This window comes from Oncorhynchus keta, chromosome 10, assembly GCF_023373465.1.
Source record: "Oncorhynchus keta strain PuntledgeMale-10-30-2019 chromosome 10, Oket_V2, whole genome shotgun sequence".
In the NCBI taxonomy this organism is placed as follows: domain Eukaryota; kingdom Metazoa; phylum Chordata; class Actinopteri; order Salmoniformes; family Salmonidae; genus Oncorhynchus; species Oncorhynchus keta.
In genome coordinates, this window is record NC_068430.1 from 1,752,073 (window position 1) to 1,758,359 (window position 6,287).

The 6,287-nt window shown below is 40.8% G+C and overlaps 1 long non-coding RNA gene across 1 annotated transcript in view; it reads left to right on the top strand.

Moving 5' to 3' along the window:
• The window catches only part of LOC127932012 (uncharacterized), an 18,272-nt gene extending 13,325 nt beyond the window's left edge, over positions 1–4,947 (top strand). Inside the window, exons 3-4 of the long non-coding RNA XR_008143553.1 lie at positions 4,240–4,256; positions 4,569–4,947. This is a non-coding gene — a long non-coding RNA (uncharacterized LOC127932012). The remainder of the gene's footprint in view (positions 1–4,239; positions 4,257–4,568) is intronic.
• The last annotated feature ends 1,340 nt before the right edge of the window (positions 4,948–6,287 follow it).

The following is a 6,287-nucleotide window of genomic DNA, read 5'->3' on the forward strand; positions in this document are numbered from 1 at the left end:
CCTGGTCAACCCTACTGCCTCTGATCTGGAGGACTCACTAAACACACATACTTCATTTGTAAATTATGTCTGGAGTGTGCCCCTGGCTATCAGTACATTAAAAAAAAAAAAAAAAAATTGGGGCTGTCTAGTTTGTTTAATGTTAGGAATTAGAAATTATTTATACTTCTGACACTGATTGGTCACACCATAATCATCTCCTCCTCTAATTGGACACCCACTCCTAACATAGGTTATTTCAGAATAACTGTAGTCGAGAGTGGAGGGAATGGACACACTGGTACAATAGTACGGCTTCAAATGCTTTCTCTATTCTCAATCTGGCCTGGAAATAGCATGTGAGACTGGACACCTCTCCGGAATGTATCATGTGATTGTGATTCCATCCATCATTACTCGTTACCTGCTACCTGGACAGGTGTTTGATGTTGTCTCCTTCTGTACTGTTGCTCTGGCTAATTGACCATGTAATGAACCAATTATCTTCCTCCACAGATTAACTCCTTAGAAAGAAGGGGGAGGGAGGTTGTATGAATGAGTGTGAATGTGTGTTTGGATATGTGAATATGAGCAAACTGTGTGTAAGCTTGCAAATTTGTTTGTGTGTGTGTGTGTGTGTGTGTGTGTGTGTGTGTGTGTGTGTGTGTGTGTGTGTGTGTGTGTGTGTGTGTGTGTGTGTGTGTGTGTGTGTGTGTGTGTGTGTGTGTGTGTGTGTGTGTGTGTGTTCACCAGCGTGTATGTAAGAGGCCTGCAGGTGTCTGCCATGCTCCTCCACTTCTCCCCTATTCACCCTCTAAATCACTATGGTAACGGACTGGATGCGGGGTTCTGAAGTGGCTGATTGGTACATTTCCTCCTGTTAGCATGTCGAACCAGTGTTCCTCTCCTAATGGACTGATACTCAGCACCAAACAACATTAACATTCACAGTGTTCCTCTCCTAATGGACTGATACTCAGCACCAAACAACATTAACATTCACAGTGTTCCTCTCCTAATGGACTGATACTCAGCACCAAACAACATTAACATTCACAGTGTTCCTCTCCTAATGGACTGATACTCAGCACCAAACAACATTAACATTCACAGTGTTCCTCTCCTAATGGACTGATACTCAGCACCAAACAACATTAACATTCACACACACACACACACACAAATTACATGTAATCATTCACACACAATATAAATGAGATTTCATAATGTACAGTAGTGATTGCAGAAAGAAACATAATGATGACAACTGTAGAACTGCATTCACGCATCAAAACATATCAGTCGTAATCACTGCGCTTTGTGGGGAAAAGAGAGAAACAGTTTTAGTGTTGTTCAACAAGATTGTGGAAGTGGTAGCAACTGTAGGTTGTGAGAATCGTACTGCATATCTAGGAAGTAGGAAAAACAAAGTTAGACTGGCGAAACAGCGCGCTTCTGTGTTTTACACAGTTGATGTGACTCTTCAATAACAGACCTTATAGCAAATCAGGTGGATAAAAATAGGTTTACTCAAAGTGGACAAATCATAGATGTTATGCCGAGAGGTAGATAGATGAGGTAGATAGATGTTCATTCTCACCTGTCCTCAGTGATTATCTCTGCAGAACAAAGAGACAGAGAGACAGGATGCAGTTTTATAACCCTTGCAATATAACTGGGCCAATGGCCAAATAGCAAGTATCCTGTTTCAGGCTCAAATTCCTCTCGTGTCTCTGACCCATTAATAATTTATTCCCTATTACAGAAAAACCACTTCCATTGATCGTTAACATCTTTTGGATAGGGGGGAGCATTTTCACTTTTGGATGAAAAGCATGCCCAGAGTAAACTGCCTCCTACTCAGTCCCAGTTGCTAATATATGCATGTTATTATTAGTATTGGATAGAAAACACTCTGAAGTTTCAGACTGTTTGAATGATGTCTGTGAGCTTAACAGAACTCATATGGCAGGCAAAAACCTGAGAAAAAATCCAAACAGGAAGTGGGAAATCTGAGGATTGTAGTTTTTGACTCAGCCCCTATCGAATACACAGTGGGATATGGGTCATTTTGCACTTCCTAAGGCTTCCACTAGATGTCAACTGTCTTTAGAACGTTGCTTCCACTATAAAGGAGGGGGGAATGGGAGCTCTTTGAGTCAGGGGTCTGGCAGAGTGTCACAGGCTTGTGACGCACGGTCACGAGAGAGTTAGCTCTCGTTCCACTGCTTTTCTACAGACATTCTCCGGTTGGAACATTATTGAACATTTATGATAAAAACATCCTAAAGATTGAATATATACTTAGTTTGACAAGTTTCTACAACTTGTAATATAACTTTTTGAACTTTTCGTCCGACGTTCGGCTGGACCTGAACACACGTTTGAATTTGTCTACCAAACACCCTAACAAAAGAAGCTATTTGGACATAAATGATGAACTTTATCGAACAAATCAAACATTTATTGCGGAACTGGGATTCCTGGGAGTGCACTCTGAAGAAGATCATCAAAGGTAAGTGAATATTTGTAATGCTATTTCTGACTAATGTTGACTGCTCAACATGGCGGATATTTATTCTGGCTGTTTTGGGCTCTGAGCGCCGTACTCAGATGATGCTTTTTCCGTAAAGTTTTTTTTTTAAATCTGACACAGCGGTTGCATTAAGGAGAAGTTGATCTATATTTCCATGTATAACACATGTATTTTCAACAACATTTTCAACAACATTTATAATGAGTATTTCTGTAAATTCATGTGGCTCTCTGCAAAATCACAGCATGCCTTTGAACTACTGAACATAACACACCAATGTAAAATGAGATTTTTGGATATAAATATGGACTTATGAGATTTCTGTTGATTTGTATTTGGCACCCTGCAATTTCATTGGCTGTTGGCGACGGTTGTTCCCAGACAAGTTAATGCCCTCTTGATCTTTAGTCCTCTGCATTGTGTATTTATCTTCAAAATACACAATGCCCCCCAAATCACTAAAGCCCTGCTGCAGTGTGTGCAAATCTGGTCAAGAACTACAGGAAACATATGATCTCTGTAATTGCAAACAAAGGTTTCTGTACCAAATATTAAGTTCTGCTTTTCTGATGTATCAAATACTTATGTCATGCAATAAAATGCAAATGAATTACTTAAAAATCATACCATGTGATTTTCTGGATTTTTGTTTTAGATTCCGTCTCTCACAGTTGAAGTGTACCTATGAAATATCAAACTTTTTTCTTGAAAATTGTGACACTACTTAGGAAAATCTATGTGAAATATTTCTCTTAACTTCTTATGGTATAGGGGACGCTTGCGTCCCACTTGGCCAAAAGCCAGGGAAAATGCAGCGCGGCAAATTAAAATAAAATGATATAAAAATCTAACTTTCATTAAATCACACATGTAAGATGCTAAATTAAAGGTACACTCGTTGTGAATCCAGCCAATGTGTCAGATTTTAGAAAGGCTTTTCGGCGAAAGGATAATAAGCTATTATCTGATGATAGCACAACAGTAACCAAAAAGGGTAGCATATTTCAACCCTGCAGGCGCTACACAAAACGCAGAAATAAAATATAAAACATGCCTTACTTTTGACGAGCTTCTTTTGTTGGCACTCCAATATGTTCCATAAACATCACAATTGGTCCTTTTGTTCCATTAATTCCGTCCACCAATGGTGCAAGTTCTCCCACTTAAAAATATGAGAGAGGCCTGTAATTTTCATCATAGGTACACTTCAACTATGACAGACAAATTGAGAAAAACAAATCCAGAAAATCACATTGTAGGAGTTTTTTATGAATTTATTTGCAAATTTTGGTGGAAAACAAGTATGAGGGGGGGAGCTATCTCAGAAATAAAACAAAACATGAGTATGTATGAGGTGATTCCACACAAACAACTGTCAAAATCATAATTTGTTTTTGTATGGAAGGCCGTTCAGGTCTTTAGAGTGTCAAAATGACCACGTCAAATAAACTTTTAGTTTAACTCTTCAAAAAACAAAATTTTATTATATAATGATGTGTGCACTGAAGTGGCAAGGCAAGCCACCACCACTACGGTCAGTAGCACTGTCGACGCTGTAATAAGAGACAAAGATGTTGGTAATAGCCCATTATTTGTTTGCCCGAATGGCAAAACGGCAGTGAGCATTTGAATAAAGATCTAACAAACAGGATAAAAAATAATTGCTATGTAGTTGTCACGCCCTGACCTTAGTTATCTTTGTTTTATTTATTATTTTTGGTTAGGTCAGGGTCTGACGAGGGTGAGTATGTGTGTTTTTGTCCTGTCTAGGTTTTTTTTTTGTATATTTGTGGGGTTTTGGCATGTCTAGGTAAATGTAGGTCTATGGTGGCCTGAATTTGTTCCCAATCAGAGACAGCTGTTTATCATTGTCTCTGATTGGGGATCCTATTTAGGTTGCCATTTTCCATGTTGGTTTGGTAGGTTATTGTCTATGTGTAGTTGCATGTCAGCACCCGTTGTTATATAGCGTCACGTTCGTTTCGTTAGTTTGTTCAGTGTTTCGTTCTTTAAATAAATACTGTTGTTATGTTCGTTTTGTTTCTTTGTTTAGAAGCATGTATTCATCTCACGCTGGTCTCTTCGTTACGACGAACGTGACAGTAGTCCAACATCTTCCCGGACAGAGGAGAAAGGATGATGTTCCTGTTGCCAGCCAGCCAGGGACACCAGTAGTGAGAGTTTGTGGTGCAGACTTAGACTCTCTCCTCTCCACCTGGTAGGAGCGGCCTGCCTTGTTAGTGATAGGGGAAAGTGTGAAGTCAAAAGAGGGAACGAAAGAAAAGGAATCGAAGTCAGACGTTGTGAGATTGAAGTCACCCAGTAAAATGAGCTAATCAAGGTGTCAAGTTGATTGAGGAACTCTCCAGGGGCACCTGGCGGGCGATAGATGACAACGATGTTAGGCTTGAAAAAATATGAAAATAGCTTCAATAAACTTCAATAAACTCGGACGGTGATTTTTTGTTGATTTTTTTGTTGTTGTTGTTGATATTTAGAAAGTTTGAAAATAGATGTGACATTTGCCTCCTGCGGTTTGTTTCCGTTTTTTCTTCTAATTTACTAATCTGGCGTCTCTATGCTCGCAAAAACCTTTCAGATTCCTAGCGATTCCACCAGCTGTGTCGATTTCCCGCAGGCCCCGACGCTCTGCAATCCATGCTAACACATTTAGCTATCGGCATGTATTTTAGCTACAACATGTTAGCTACTACATGTCCTCTCTCTAACCATTTGGCTTGCAGTTAATTCAAGATGGCACATGTGGCTTGGCCACACCTCTAACCACACCCATACCTGCAGCCTTAAAGGCCTACTGCATAGTAGGCACTATCACCACCACACAGGTACATCAAAGCATTCTTTTCATTCATCATCTCCTTTCTTTTAGGGGCAAAAGGTTTGATGGTCCTTCTGTAGCTCAGTTGGTAGAGCATGGCGCTTGTAACGCCAGGGTAGTGGGTTCGATTCCCAGGACCACCCATACGTAGAATGTATGCACACATGACTGTAAGTCGCTTTGGATAAAAGTGTCTGCTAAATGGCATATAATTTCATTTTTTAAAGTTATGCTTTCATTGGTTAATGTATGTTACACTGTTGTGTCCTCCGTTTGGTGGATACAGTATCCTCTAAAGTAAACTTGCTTTCAGCAAAACATTTCATCAAATGACCTTCTTCGTTTCCTCTCCCCCAGTTAGTAAAAGCAGGCACTTTGCCTCTCCGTCCACTCTAGTTATGGCGCTGAGGATTTGCAGGGGTAATTAGACTAGGGCTGCATCGCAAATGGCACCTTATTCCCTATGTGCACTGGTCAAAATTAGTGCACTACATAGGGAATAGGGTGACATATTGTACGCAACCTTAGTCCTTACTTCATTTACTAGCCCAGCGTTCTGCAAGATGATCCAGCATGGGATCTGTTCTGACCCATTTTTACATAATGATAGAATATGTCTGGCATGTTTTCCTCCCTCTGTCTCTGTCTCCATCCCTCTTCTCTGCTCTCCATTCCTTTCTTCCTTCGAGAGGAGAGGAGAGGAGGAGGATGGAGAGAGGGAAGAGGAGAAGGAGAGAGGTGGAGAGAAGGGAAGGAGGGGGTGGCGGGAAGGGGATAGAAGGAGGGAGGGAGGAGGAATGGAGGGAGGGAGGGAGGAGGAATGGAGGGAGGGAGGTAGAAATGGACAGAGGGAAGAGGAATAGAGGGAGGAGGGAGGGAGGAGGAATGGAGGGAATGCTGCTGGCCTTGCCATTGCATGTCTACATCAGTGAA